Below are 16576 nucleotides of genomic sequence, written 5' to 3'. Positions count from 1 at the left end.
TCATGAGCAATTAATATTTTCCCAGTTATTTAGATATGACTTTATTTGTGTCAATAGCATTTTGCAATTGTGTTCATTTCTGTTTGTCTTGGGAAGTATATCCCACGTACTTTATATGTCTAGAGTTTCAAATGGAATTTCTCTTTCTATCACTTGCTGAAATACTTTGTTGGTAATATATGGAAATACTGGTGATTTATATGGGTTTATTTTGTATCCTGCAACTTTGGTAAAGTTATTAATAATTTCAACCAGTTTTTTTTTTAATTTGATTCTCTAGGATTCCCTAAATATGTCATCTGTAAAGAATAATAGTTTAGTTTCCATATTGCCTACTTTAATTCCTTCAATTTCTTTTTCTTCTCTTATTGCTAAAGCTAACATTTCTATTAGAGTTGAATAATAATGACAATAATGGGCGTCCTTGTTTCACCCATGAGTGATAGGCTTTCCAAATCAGGGATCATAAGGAGGATGGGAAGAAATTCATGGAACAGTGTCCTTAATTACACTTGCAATAATTGGCATTGTTCTGGAAGTAAGGCCCAATGGAAAAAAAAAAAGAGAATCCACTGTAAAAATTAAATTAGGGTTTGACTCAATATGAGAATTATAAAAGTGGTCATTGTTTATAAAATATTAGTCCCAAAGTCAAAATGAATGTAAACAGTTTTTATTTACAACAAAGTAGAAATGGTGAAAGTGGGAAATATAGAAAGGAGACAAAGCCTGATCTAGCCTACCAGCCATAAGTGCTTCTCTGGTGAAGTGAAGTCCAGTTCAGCACCTGGAAAGGGCTTCCCCAAGTCCAGGTATCCACATGAATTTCCAAGTAGTCCTAAACCAGAAGTCCTGGTGATGTCTTCAGCCAGAGTTCCACCAATGCAGAATGAATCCAAGGAAAACATGTCTCTTCAGCTCTACTCACTGACAGAGAATCCAAGGGAAGAGTCTCTCCAAAAGCCAAGGCAGAAATGGTTTCCAAGGAGCCAATCTCTCCAAAAACCAAGGAAGGAAAAAAAAAAGACCAGACCATGTTAGTCTCTTCTTTTATCCCCCCCTTTTTCCACATCATTTTCTGTCTCTTCCCCCTTCACAAAAACTATTTGCAATCTTTCAATTTGCCCAGCACTGCCCAAGACTGGGCAGTGCCCTTTGGAGGTGAGAGTTTTCTCTAGTCAGCTTGCGAATTCTCTTACTTACATTAAATAGGGGTATTTTAAGTTCTTGATTTGATTAACTAAAAATAGGCAAAGGGAAAGTTAATTCTATCTTCATACCACCCTGGAGAAGGATGGTTATTCCTATATAACTCCCATCTTCTTCCAGGGTTTTACTTCCATAATTGAGAGCTCTGAATTTCTTTTATCTAACTGTAATAGCCTATCTTTTCTTCCACCTCCAAATCTTACTCCTAAACCTATTATTCATGCTCACAGGGACTTCCAATATCTCCTTCCACCAGTAATATCCCATGGCACTACTTCCATTTTGGCTGCATTTTCTTTTCTTCCCAAACATGACCTGTCTGTCCATTCTACTTTTTTATTCTTATTCCCTTGTTTTTTTGCAAATCCCAGTCCAAAATTATTCCTATACATCTTCCATCTTTGCTTTGAGCTATCTGCTAGGGAATGGGAAGTGGAACATATTTAATGCAACAACAAATAAATAAATAAATAAAACCAATAAAAAAACCTATGTAGATCAGTTATAAATGTATGCTAGCTAACATCAGTGTGAGCTTCAAGGTGATACTAATCTCAATTTATTGTTTTCATAAGCCACTTAGAGCAGCTATTCTGAAACTTTTCTTCTCAAGCCTCCAAAGTACTTCACCCCCCACCCTTTATTCTGCTAAGGACCTTAAATCATTCTGTCTTTCTCATTTATTCAATTAATTTAATCTAACTTATTGTGACACCATTTGAGGTTCCCTTACCAAATATACTGAAGTGCTCTCCTTCTTCACCTCATTCAAGGATGAGAAACCTGAGACAAAAGGGGTTAAGTATCTTGCCTAGAGTCATATGAACATAGTAAATGTCTTGAGTTCAAATTTGAATTCAGGTCCTCTAGACTCTAGGCCTGGCACTCTATCGACTGTACCACCCAACTTTTCCCCTCAATTAATATTTCATATGTAAGAATCGAAATAATATTTCTACCCAGATATATATTTTATAAAGTTTATTAGAAAGGGTAGACAATCAGTTTGAATCTCATCATCCCTATAAGTAACCTGACCACGTGGTCCCTAGCCTGCAAGTCTCTTCCTCCTTTCCCCCCTTACACTGCTGCTCTGTTCCCTTGTCTCTTCTTTGTTCCCTTCCACCCAAGAAGCCCAAAACCTTGACTTTTATTGATGTACAGCAAGTAAAAAAGGCATGCAAAACCTGGCGTTGATAGACAGGTCAAGCTACTCAAAAGGGGGAGGGGATGAACTTCCTTGACACACATATAAGAAATTGAAGATATCCACTAAAAACTTTTCACCTTTCCTCATGTCTCAGCTCTGACATCATCCACTACTACCACCTTTTTCACTCCAATCCCTTTTGAACCAGCCAATTCTAGTGTCTGTTTTCTAAAGACAAGTCATCCATATGTACCCTTGATCTAATCTCCTTCTACACTTCTCCAGAAGATAATCCCCATCCTTTAATCCCTTTATCTCTGTCTACTGACTCCTACCTATCTTCAAACAGGCCAATCTTCTCCATACTCTAAACAAAATAAAACAACAAACCAAAAGCAATAACAAAATTCTAGCTCCTAATGTGTCCATCAGGTCTTTTTCCTCCTATATTTCTCAGCTAAATGCCTTTTTTAAAAGTTTGCAATCACTACCTCCATCCCCTTTTCTCTCCCTTTCAGACCTCTGCCAGCTGGCTTCTGAGCTCATCATTCAACAGAAAGAATTCTCTGCAAAGTGACCATCTTAATTACTAAATCTAATGACTCCATAATCTTCAGCCTGTGTGACCTCTGTGAAGCATTCCACAGTGTTAACCACCTTATTTAAGTAGCTACTCTTTCCTTCCCAGATTTTTATGACTTTCTTCTTCTGCTTCCCTCTAACTTGTCTGATTACTTAAGCTCATTGCAGGATCTTCATCCATGTCCAGTCTACTAAAACATACTTGTTAATTGATTGATTTTATCAGAGATGATTTTGATGTTATGGGATTATTCTCATAATAATTTTGTGGAAATGGTAAAAGGAGGCATATAGATAGGTAGATATTAATATTATCTTGATTAGATTTCATGATAATAATAATATATATGATATTTCCTATTCCTTTAATCTCTCCCCCTCTTTACATTAGTCAGTCAAGAAGTATTTACTAAGGGCTCACAATATGTGAGACACTGAAGTAAGTTATTCCTTAATGCAATCAAAAATTATTCTTCATACCACAGACAACTTTTGTATATAATGATAATAATTTAAAATTTAAATAATACTTAAGATTTAGTGCCATTCTAGGAAACAGGTATTGTTTTATTATCATAATTATCTCCACTGCTAGAATATTTGATACTCTCCTCTACTCCTACCCCCAGGTTGAGAACTATGATGTTATATGAATATTCTTTATTATTACATATTATTATTATACCTCTCTATACCTCGGGGTACATCCCTTCCCTCTCTCTTATATATTATTTTTTAAAACATATCACTTCAATTAAGTATTCTAGATTCCTTCTTTATTGCATATACCCAGAATACTTTAAAACAAGCACATAAGCGAAAGCCATAACATATAGAGTAAAACCGATTGTATTCACATCCAAAAAGGAGTTCACTTGAGCTGCATTGTTTCCTCCACACACACCTGTTCAGTCTTTACCTAGAAATATCAATAGGCTGAACTCCTGCTGAATATCTGATATTACATTTTGCATTGGTGGAAGCAGATGTTGCAATCAAGGTTAGACTTATAATGTCATCCTTATTAGAGACCATAAGGAGAACCAAAGGAACTCCTGATGAGAGTGAGGAGGCTTTTGTTAAAGTTAAATATTTAGCTTCCAATGACCTTTTAAAAAGGCAGCAGGTATGAATACAAAGAATGACTTGGGAAACTTTGCATTTGAAAATGAGGAGGTTAAAAAAGGACTTTGTATTTCAACACTGTAATATTTCAGTGAAGAACTGTACTGGGGAAAATGGGACTGGACATGACATTGTCCATGCCATGGGAGGGGGAGATTTCTTAGAACTTTCTCTTAATGCCTTCCTTTTCCTGCTCTGGCTCCCTGTCCCCACCCATTTGAGAGAAAGAGAGGAGAGAGGGAGGGAGAGAGAGAGAGAATGAAAACTGGATTTGTGTTTATACTATTCAATATGAACTGTAAATATGTTTGGGATTTAGAGAACACTTAGGAGTTTGGTTGATAACAATGACCCTGAATACCAAAGAATTATATAAGGAAAATATGGTATTAGTCTTTTAAATTTACTTTATATACAGTTAAGTATATTTCACTATGCATTTATAGGAAACATAGGCATACAGTCACCATATTTTCCATATCTGTTTATTTCTTTTATTAAAACATTTATTAGCTCTTTATACTTAACAGACTCTCCAGATATACATGTAAAAATAGCATTAATATCAAGCAATGGCATCTTGAAAGATGAAGGACAATGATGCATAATACATGAAAATATATAATGGATATAACATTTATAAATGCAAACTAGAAACAATTTTGAAAAGATAAATAGTTTTCCCAAATAGCCCAAACAAATGAATGCAAAAATTATAAAGGATGACAATGAAAAAATTATGTATTGGTATTTTATTGTATTAATTCAGATTTCAAAAGAATGAAAAAAATTAGTCCAATTTTATATATAAGACAATTCAACCATGAAAATAAGTGTTGGCCATGTAACCAGAGCATAATTAGGGTGGGGCTAATAGAAATCAATCTGTAGGATTAATGAGAATCAGCCAGTGGTTTTAATGAGAATTTCAGTATACTTTAATTCTCTTTTGTATTCCCTTTCAGTAGTTCTCATGGCAATGAGTGTTTGTAGAGGAAGCTGCAATGTATTTCACATAGACATATGCTCATATGCTTAGTGCCTAACAATTGCTTTTGGAATCAAATTAAAATGGCCACCTGGGATTTATGATCATGAGTTAATGTTTGTGAAAGAGAGTACTGGACTGGGAGTCAGATAACTTGGGTTCATAATTTCTGGCTCGTTCTCTTACTAGTTATGTGATCTTGGACAATCAGGGCATTTCAGAAACTCAGTTCCATAACCTTGAATCTCTGCAGTTAGTGTTTCTGGGTTATAAGTAATTCTAGAAGATGTATAACTTCACCCATTAATCCCCCATTCCATACTTCCTTTTAGTCATTCAATCCTGTTTATAATTCCTTATACATTATTTCCTCCTCTTCCTCTCTGAACCCTCCCTTAAATATGGTCACTATCCTTTTTACTTTGCTAATTCTTACAGAAAAGACATGACTCAACTCTTTGTATCAACTCTGTTCAGACTAGTCCCACCTAATGTTAGCCCCTCAGTCATTCTGACTTCATCAAGTTAGGACAAAGAGACAGAGTGGGAGAGTAGATGGAGGAAAAAAAAGAAGAAATATTAGGATAATCAGAATGAACCTCTTTTAAGGACTTTTAAAAGGCTAAAAAAAGCACCAGCTACAAGACTTAAGGCTAGAGGAAGAAGGGAGAGAGATGATCTTAAAAATGAATGAGGGAGACTATAGGAAATAGAAATGAGAAATTTTAAATTGTCAGAACTCAGAAAATTAATGTGTGGGTGGGTAAAGAGAGAGAGAGAGAGAGGTTTAATGGAAATCAACACTATTGCTGTCCATCTGCAAAGGCTAGAGTGGGTTCACTAGGAAGCACTCTTCTAGAGATAGCTGATTGCCAGATGGTGCTGGCAGGGCAGAGGGCTCCCTAAAAGTCTACGCAGACAATCAGAGGGATTAGTGTCTGAAATAGAACCCCTGAGGAAAGGGAAGAACAAGCAAGAGTTGAAAGAATAAGAAAACTGGTAAGTGATAATGGGAAGAGGGGGAGGAAAGACTAAAGAAAATGTGTGAGTGAATGAAGGAAAAAGGAATGATTTAAAATAAACTCAGTTTCTAGGCCTTGAAAGAAACTTAGTGGCCAGGTATCAAATAGGTCCAAAGTAAATAATTTCAAAAAAATAATATTTTTGATAATCAAGCAAAATTAGATGGAGTACCAAAGGCTTGAGAAAAGGGCAGGTGCTCTGCTACTTTAGGAATCCAGAGATCAAGAAAGAAGCATCAGATTGCAGAATGTAAAAAGGAAGGATATCCTTCTTGGAAGATCATGGTTTTCTCTGTTTGCTTTCCTTTTCTCATATCATGGATGGATTATGTCAATAGTAGAGACGGTGAGAAGAGAGGATGGGTAAACATCAGTGCTTCAGAAGGGGAAAAAATAGCTCAAAATTTCATTCTGGGTATTGAAAGAGAAATAATATTTGGAGGAGACTCTAGGTCTGTGAACCTATGACATGCTTGACAGAAGGGGCTGCTCCCCTCCCCCTCTCCATGGCACCTGAGGACATTTGTTACATGATCTACCCCTCTGCTCAGCAGCCCAATGGGAGAGCCTCCTCCCTCTCTCAGCTGGCATAAGGAAGGGGGGCTCACATGCTGTGTGAGGGTTGTAGTTTGGTTACTTGGTCTTTAAAAGGTTCACCATCACTGCTATATATGCACAATATAGAATGTGAATTAGGGATAATTAATGTGCATTTGAAAATTGAGGGGTTTGGCAAGAAAGGAAAGGAGTCACAAATTTAACTTATGCCAGTATGTAGAATGAAGAGAAAGTGATCATGGTTTGGCTGGCCTGAAGTTGAACAATCTTAACTCAAAGAAAATTGAGAAATAATAAATGTCTTTCTGAGATTTACTAAGAAAAGGAGAAAGGAGCAAGTAAGAGGGTAAGAACTAAAGTTCCTTATTATATGTATATACATATACATATATATGTATTAATGTTTGTATGTATGCATGCATGTATCAGAAGGAGAAAAATTGGGAATCTAGAGACAAAAATAACTTCCTGAAATATGGAAAACATAATGCAGCACTTAGAATAGAATTGTTCCTGTAATAGATGTACTGAATTTTATAACAAAAGTCAAATTTGCTATAGATAAGGAAAATGACAATGTCTGCAATACAGGAACTATTGACTAGTTTGTTTAAAAAATGGAAGAAGGCGGATATTTGAAATTCAAAGTGCTTAACAACATTGAACTGAGTCGTTAAAATAGGATAGTTTTATTGTAGAGATGAGACATGATGTTTGCAGAATGATACAGAAACTTTAACTCAACAATGAAAAGGAAAATGTAGAAAGGAAAGTGATTTTTTTTTTTTGCTAGCAACCATAAAAGGATATGGATAGTCATATGATTAAGTGAGAGAGTGGAGAATAATAGAATGTAATATGTTTGTTTCTAAAAAGGGAAGTATCCTTTTTTTTAAAGGTTGAATTATATTACATATACAACAGGGCAACCTATAATTTAAAAGATCTTTTAGAAACATCAAGTGTCTTCTCCTTGAAGTGGAGGGAGTTATTGGTGAGGGTGTGGATTGGATATTAGTGACCTGGCCTGGCAAACTGAATAGCATGAAAGGAATTAAGTGAAAGCCAGAGAAATCTTGATAAAAGAGAACCAAATATAAAGAAAGTGGACTCCCCAGTCATGGTGTGTAGGGACATTCAAGGGCAGTTTGATGATCTTAAGTGACAGTTCAGTACAAGTGATATCCCTGATTTTTTTCATGGAGACTTCCATAGAATGAAGTTTCTACAGTGTTGAAATGTTCCTTCTGTTGCTTGCCCTTAAAAGCAAATACTCTGGTTACATCATTATAAGGAACGGCAAGGTGAGTAATTCTATGCTTTACATAATGAGTATTTACCATCATGGATGGACACCACTTGAAGATTAAACATAAATTGTGACCCCAAAGACACATTAAGCTCTAGTGTAATGACCTAAAGAGATGACTATATACTGAACAGTGGAATAATGGAACAGTTCAAGGAAGCTAATGACACTAAAATGGTCTTCCAGGATCACCATCTGGTGATAAATGACAAGTGGCACCTCAGTGAAGATAATTATGTGTGCTCAGGTGATAAGCCCACATATTACAATTTTTGTGGAAATGGAATAGACTTTCTATTAGCTCTTGGATCAATATAAATTCTTCTCTTTGGCATTTAAAGCTTTTCCTAACCTAAACCCAACCTATCTTTCCAGCTCCACTACCCAAACTCTATGATCTAGCCAAACTGGTCTCTGTTTTTTCACGTTTTTTTTTTCTATTCTTCACATGAAACTTCAACTCCCATCTTCAAGATTTTTCTCTTACTGTCCTTGTGCCTGAGATGCAGTTCCTCTTTACTTCATAGAAATCTTTCTTGTCTTTAAGAACCATGTCAATAACCCCTTTCTACAAGATGCTTCCCAAAATACACACAACTGTTTTTTTCCTTATACCTTATACACACATACAGACACATATATTCCCCATTGTAATTTATACTCCTTTAGAGATTATTTTTTAATTCTTTGTACTTGGATCTCTAGTGATGAACACAATCCCTACATTTAATAGATGCTTTATAAATGTGTTGCTCAATTTTTTATTGATCTATGCTGCTTAATCTCCAGGCCAACTGATCTCTCCTGGTTTATCATATATTACAATCTGTTTCCTATCTTGGTATATTTCACATTAACTATTCCCCCTTCCTAAATTATATCCTTTCCTAACTTCTGTGTCTTATAATCCTCAGTCTCCCTCAAGATATATCAAGCACCACTTTGTACAACAAACTTTTCCCTTATTTCAACCTAGTTACTAATCCTTTTCTCAAAAAATTACCTCATCTTTATTTTATGTTTGATATATTTATACATTGTATATTACACACATGTACATTTAGTCTACATCATTTAAGTGTAAAGTTTCTAAGGACATGAATTGTTTCATTACTAGTTTTGTATCCTAAGTCCCTACTAAGGTGTTTGACACATAATAGGTCTTTAATAATGCATTTTTATGGAAAATTTTATTTAATTAATTTAGAATATTTTCCCATGGTTATAAGATTCATGTTCTTTCTCTTCCCTCTTATCACCCCCCTCCCATAGCTGATGTGCAATTCCACTGGGTTTTATATGTGTCATTGATCAAGACCTATTTTCATATTATTGATATTTGCACTAGGGTGATCATTTAGAGTCTACATCCCCAATCATATTCCCATCAACTATATGATCAAGCAGTTGTTTTTCTTCTGTGTTTCTACTCCCACAGTTCTTGCTATGAATGTGAATAGCATTTTCTCATAAGTCCCTCAGAATTGTACTAGATCATTGCATTGCTGATAGTAGAGAAGTCCATAACATTCCATTGTGCCATAGTGTATCAGTCTCTGTGTACAATGTTTTCCTAGTTCTGCTCCTTTCGCTCTGCATCACTTCCTGGAGGTTGTTCCAGTCCCCATGGACTTCCTCCACTTTATTATTCCTTTGAGCACAATAGTATTCCATCACCAACATATACCACAATTTGTTCAGCCATTCCTCAATTGATGGGCATCCCCTCATTTTCCAAATTTTTGCCACCACAAAGAGCACAGCTATGAATCTTCTTGTACAAGTCTTTTTACTTATTATCTCTTTGGGGTACAAACCCAGCAGAGCTATGGCTGGATCAAAGGGCAGACAGTCTTTTAGCACCCTTTGGGTATAGTTCCAAATTGCCCTCCAGAATGGTTGGATCAATTCACAACTCCACCAGTAATGTTTTAATAATGCTTTTGATTAGGCTCATAGTTATCTTTTTTTAGAGAAGCATCTTTTAACTACTAAAATTTTTCCATTAACAACTAGATGTAATAACCGCAGAATCAAGACCCTTAGAGACTCCATAAAAATAGAAAATTAAAACTATTTTGGAAGACTTTAGAAAAGAGAAAAAACAAACATTAAAGGAGAAGCAACATCATTCACATAGGTAAAAAAAAAAAAACAACCTCCACAGTCCATGAGAAATGGCAGGTGTTTTAAAAATTAAATTTGATTAAGAATGTAAGGAGTAGTTCTGAATGTCAGAGGTCCTCTGAAAAGAAAAATGGAACAATTTGGCATACTTGTTAAAGTAATCAAGTGTGGAAAGGCAGTGTTAAAAATACTAAGTTTCCTCTAGCTCTCTCAGCTGACAGAATAAACTTGGACTCAAATATAGCTCCTTATTGTCCAACCCCCACTAATTATAATATTAATAGTTGACATTTATATGTTGTTTCAAACTTCACAAAGTCTTTCATATACATTTTCTCATTTTCGTGTCACAACAACCCCTGAAGTAGGTCCTATCTACTTCACAAACCTATATATATATATATATAATATCTAGATAATATCATTATTCTCATTTTATAGATAAGGAAGTGGAGACCAGGAGATGTTTAGTCCTTCAACCTCATGAATATAAGAACCTGGATTTGAACCTATGTCTTTCTTACTCCAAGTCCTGTAGTCTCTATTCTGCCCCATTGTTTCTAACTTTTACTCTACTTCTGATTCAAGCAATAATCTAAAACCTGTCTTCCTTTATGTAAAATGAAGAAGGGTTTCTTATTCTTCTTTTCTCTCCTCTTCTCTTTCAAGTAGAATAACTTCTCCTCTTTCTCACCATACACTCTCATTTCCCTAAAATCTAGATTCATTTTTTCCTATTGTGACCTCTTTTGAAGTTCACCAGTGAAGCTTCATGTTAAATTCATAGAAATGAAAGATAGAAATGCTTCTGAAACCAGTGCCAAGTCCTATGGAAAAATTATTTTAATCAATATAATGCAGTATCCTAATGCTTGTTTATGTGTAGAGCCACCGTTTGATCTGGAAGCCTTTAGACCAAGAAGTATCTGGTAATGTGGGATGGTGAACATCTATACTCTCTTTGGTGTTTCCCAAGATGCTTGACTACCTAACAATATAGCTATTATTAAATGCAGGTTGTGAGGAAGTCGTATAGAACTGAAAAAGGCCAAGAGGGAATTTTTTAAGAGAGATCAATGCCAATTGATTAAATGTGCCACTAGTGTGTGTGTGTGTGTGTGTGTGTGTGTGTGTGTGTGTGTGTGTGTTACCTCGAATGAACCAGCTAAGGATATATATAAAACCCTTGCCTTCTGTTTTGAAATCAATTATGCTGGGTTTTGGTTCCAAGGTAGAAGAATGGTAAAGACTAGGCAATAAGGATTAAGTGATTTGCCCAGGGTCATATATCAAGGCAGTATCTGAGGCTAGATTTGAACTCAGGGCTTCCTGCCTCTAGGCCTAGTTCTCAATCTATTGAGCCAACTAGCTGCCCTCTGAGCAAATAATTTATATACAATATTTCATCCAATTGACCCTGGCTGATTCACCTCAGAAAAGGAAAAGAGTACTTTGGTAAATTTTATGAAAGGCTGGCCTTATAACACCTAAGAATTATGGAAGGGTAAACTAAAGAAATAAGGAAAAGGCACAACAAGGCAGGTAGCAGGAAATGGAAGAGAATGACACATACCAAATGTGGTGAAAATAGCAGAATATCTTCTCTGGGTTCAGGGAAGATATCCCTATTGATATTCTAATTTTAATAGTCTGCGGTCATTAGGGTATCCTGCAGAAGGCATATTTTTCCATTAAATAAAGACAACCATTAGTTTTCTACTTTTAGTGAAAAATATTTCAGAAAAAAAAAAGGTTTATCTCAGGATAGGAAAGTTCCTTTATTGTTATACAACTGATTTACTCTCAGGAAGCAAATTTTCTCCTAGTATTCTACTTTGCAGGACCTGGAGTTAGGAAAACTCATCTTCCTCATTTTAAATTTGGCCTATAAGTACTCACTAACTGTGTGACTCCTGGAAAGTCACTTAACCCTATTTGCCTCAGTTTCCTCATCTGTAAAATTAACCAGAGAACAAAATGGCAAAGAGCTCCAGTATCTTTTTCTAAGAAAACCCTAAATGGGGTCATGAAGGTTCAGATATAGCTGATATGACTTTCTAGCTTCCTCTTCTTCAGTTTTACCTCCTTTATTAAACCAGCTAAGGATATCATTTAGAACTTGAAATATTAGTATAGAAGATGTTTCAGGAGACTCTATCCATAAAGCATATATTGAGAACCTACAAAGTGCCAAGCACTGGAAATATATATATATATAAAAAAGAAACAAATACATACACATATACATATTTTACTCATACATATGGGTATTTTATAGATATATGTATATATATTCAGAAATATGCATGTATCTATAAATATATGCACATGTGTATGTATGTTTATTTATTTGTATATTTATTCATTTTCATGTTTATTTACATATATTCCTAGCCCTTAACACAGTGCCTGTTGTTTACTAGGAACTCAATGTATATTTGAGGGATGGATAGAACATGACACATCTTCTGTAATGACATTACAAATATCTAGCTTGCTAACTATATATGTATGATTATCTACATGTGTACATGTAGATGTATACATGTATACATGCATAATGCATGCAAAATATCATATTGAGGGGAAAGTAATTGCCGTAAGGTATCTAGGAAAACTCTTATTTGGAGAGTAGTTCTTGAAGTAAATCTGGAAAGAAGCCAGGGATTCCAAGAGGAAAAGTTAGAAGGAAAGGAGTTTTAGAAATAGGTGACTGCTAGTCCACGAGCATGGAGACTGGAGATGAGGGGTCCTATACGAGGAAGAGCAAATAAGCCAATTTGGCTAGAACCTAGAATTCTTGGAGGAAAGCAATATGTAATAAGGTTGGGAAAATACAATGAGGGAAATTTGGAAAGACCTCTAAATTCTAAAGGGAGTGTTTTATTGAATCCTTGGAGTAATAGGAAGCCACTAGGATTTACTGAATAGGGGGCTGACATAGCCAGTTCTTCAGTTTAGAAAAATGGAAAAAAAAAACTCAAACCCCCAAACATTTAGGTAGCTATGTGGAATTTTTATTAGAGTAGGGAAAGACTTGAGGAAGAGAAACCAATTATGAAACTTTTAAAATAGAGAGATGATTCATTATTCAGCATCTCTACAGGACATTCAAGTTCACTGTTTATTTAAAAGTAAGCTATTTAATGTTGTATGTACCTGAAATTCAATTCAAAGGAGAACTTGGGAGTGGCTTACAGAGATTCCTACATTTGATGAGAAAAGTTATCAATTGAATGGTGCAAGAATATCTAGGCTACCTGGGAGAAAGGAGTACTATGGATCTAAAATTAAAATGGATTTTAAAAGACATCTAATTATATCTCCTCTTTTAATAGATAAGGAAAGGGATGTCTAGGGAGAAGAAGTGATTCTTCTGAGGGAACATGAGTTAGCAGTCTGCAGAAGTGGGATTTGAGATCATCTACCTCACTTAGAGATAGATACAAGATATAACTGACTGCTATTCCATATTCTACATACTGATAGATTTGTTATCTAGAATGTAGTATTCATGGAATGAAATACAAATAAATCATAGAAAGCTATGTGAGCACTAAGACCTTGTGAAGGGCCTTAAATGTCAGCAAAAGGAATATGATTCAGTAGACAGTGATAATTAATAACCTTTGAAAAGAAAGTGTTGTATAATTATCTCTGTCTCCCTTTGTGTCTCCTGTCTCTCTGGCTCTCAGAAAGGTTATTCGATCAATGGTTTGAAGAATGGTTGAGGATAGGGCTGGGAACTAACTGTAGGGATGTGTCAATAATCCAAGTAGGTAAAGATGGAGGCATGTTTAGGGTTGGGGTAATGGGAATAGAGAAGGATGGACAGATGACTGATATATGGTGGTAGGAAAAAAGAAGATGTTATTGAATATGAGAAGGAAAAGAAAGGAGAGTTAAAGATAAACTTGAGGTCATGATCATGGTTGCTGAGCTGGATACCTATTGGCGAATGTTGCTATTCTTTAGGCTTTAGGGCTCTGTTGGCACACCTATGGTACATGTGCCAGAGGGTCATGTTAAAACACAAAGTCAGAGAGCTCAGATTAAACAGAGTTCTTCCTGATATATCTTAATAGATATACATACATCCACTCTTAGGAAAATGTAAGTTACTTGAGGTTAGGGACTGCTCATTTTTGGTTTTTTATCCCCAGTGCCGAGCATAGTGCCTGGTGTAGATTAGGTACTTAATTAATTCTTGTGATTCATTGAAAAATTACTATAACCGCTGTTTTAAATATCTAGTTTAATTTTACATGAGCATAGCTGAAATAAAAAGGACAAAACAAAACAAAAAATGTCCATACTCCTGAGGACATTTCTTGAATGATCCACCCCTCTGCCAAGCAGCCCAATGGGAATGCTTCCTCTGTCCCCTCTCTGGGGTAAGGGAGTGGCTCATATGCTTTATGAGGGTTGTAGTTTGGTCATTCAGTCTTTAAAAGGTTTGCTATCACTGCTCTAGGATAAAAGGCTCTGCTATCCCCATCTGTGTCTGCAGAGAAATGCTGGTCAAGTGGTGAAGGTAAAAATAAGCAAAAATGGTGAGCCATAGGAGGACGTAATAAAATAATAATGATAACTAACATGTCAATGAATGAATGAATAAGTGAATGAAAAAAGCATTAAGTGCTTACAATTTGCAAAATACTGTTCTAAATGTTGGGATACAAATAAAAAATAGTCCCTGAATTTCAGAAGACCATATTCTAATGGGGGAATCAAACCCCAGGAAGATTCTCCAAGTCAGATGGAAAGTTAGTCCTATAGTCCTTAGGGAGCAGTGCTGAAGCAGATGGTGATGCCTCTTTTTTATGTCATTTCCATGAATAAAATCATGCCAGTTGCTGATTTTAAACCATTTAAAAGTACCAAGATTTTTGTGGAAAGAATTCTTTTCAAGTTCTTTAGTAGTTGTGCCTGTAGCAGCTGCAGGAACTATTGCCAAGGTGCATCTCCAATGGGGCTATGTTTGAAGATAGTACCTGCAGACACTGGACTAGACACATTGTCCTTCCTAAGGCTCTATGGTTCAGGGGACTGTGCTCTCTCCATTAAGGTCTGAAGAAAAAGGCAGTCAAAGTAGTGATAGAAACTGAATTTGTCTGATAGATGCTACCTCCTCTCTCTCCCTCAAGATGCCTCTCTGCTTTATGAAAATGGGTTTACTAACTCAATGAGTGACAGTTGGTGATGAAGTCTGACCTCTTCTCCATAGAACCTGCTCTGCTGAACACAGGCTATAAAGGCTGGGCTAGAAGCCAGCTTATGGTCTAGAGATGCTCTCATTCCCTAGTCTCTTCTGCTCATCTGCCTTTTTGGTAGATATTGGTCAGCAGTTTTTGCTGCTGGTGGTGAAGAATGTTGATCTTTTCTTTATAACAATTCCTCTCCTCTGTGATGGCTTTTTGAGTTGAGTTGGATACATACATTTTAGGCTTTAGGGCAGTGATGGCGAACCTTTTAGAGATGGAGTTCCAAGCCCCACTGCCATCCCACCCCCAGACCAAGTGTCCTGCCCCCCAACTTTATCCCTTGGCCCCCTCTTACTCAAGACAGGAGGGAGGAAGTGCTCCCTTTGGGCTGCTGGGCGGAGGGGTAGGTGAAGTGAAGAATGTCCTCAGGTACATGGAGAGGGGGAAGGGAACAGCTCTACCCCAAATCCTTCTGGCTTCCTAGTAATGAACTCTGGTGGGCAACTGTAGGTGTGCTCACAGACAGGGCTCTGTGTGCCCTTCTTGGCAAACTTGCCATTGGTTCACCATCATGGCTTTAGGGTAAAATGCTGTGAATTTTAAAAATTAAGATTCAATACTCCAACTATTATATTTAATAATATTTATTAATATTTAACTTGAAGCAAAGGGGAAGTAAAAGGCTAGAGAAACCGAAAGAACTCACCAGCTTTCCATGTAGAAAAGAAAGAAGGGGCAGAGAGAACCGAAACTAAAATACCAACAATGTAATGACTTACAAGATAGGGAAAAGGGAACTGTGGGAAACATATTCCACGGGTTCAAGATTCTAATTAATACATTGCCCTGCTGTCCCCATCAGTGTATGGGGTAAGATGCTGGTCAGGTGGTGAAGGTAGTGGTTTGACTTACCTGGCACATGTTATTCCTCTCTTTGTGAGGATCCCTTGGTTCCCTCAGCAAAGTTGAATTGCCTGTCCTGAACACTGTAGTTAGTTGACAATTGAGGGAGTTCTTTTCCCAGATGATAATTGTGATAGCAAGAATGAAAGTCAAATCAGTGGTCTGGGGGAGTCTGCACTCTCAGGGTACTTGTGCTTATCTGTAGTTCTTTAAAGTTTGCAAACCTTTATTTACACCAATGCCTAATATACTACTTTATACAAGGTGAGAGACAGGACTGTTGATTTGCTTAGAGATTGATGACAAGAGACTTCAGTTAGTTTGAGGCACATGTGAAGAAAAGACCTCCTGGGAGGTGGTAGATTGAAAAATACTTTAAAGGTTGAATTATAGTCATTT

This window comes from Monodelphis domestica, chromosome 6, assembly GCF_027887165.1.
Source record: "Monodelphis domestica isolate mMonDom1 chromosome 6, mMonDom1.pri, whole genome shotgun sequence".
NCBI classification, from domain to species: Eukaryota; Metazoa; Chordata; class Mammalia; order Didelphimorphia; family Didelphidae; genus Monodelphis; species Monodelphis domestica.
This window is presented reverse-complemented; position numbering follows the sequence as displayed.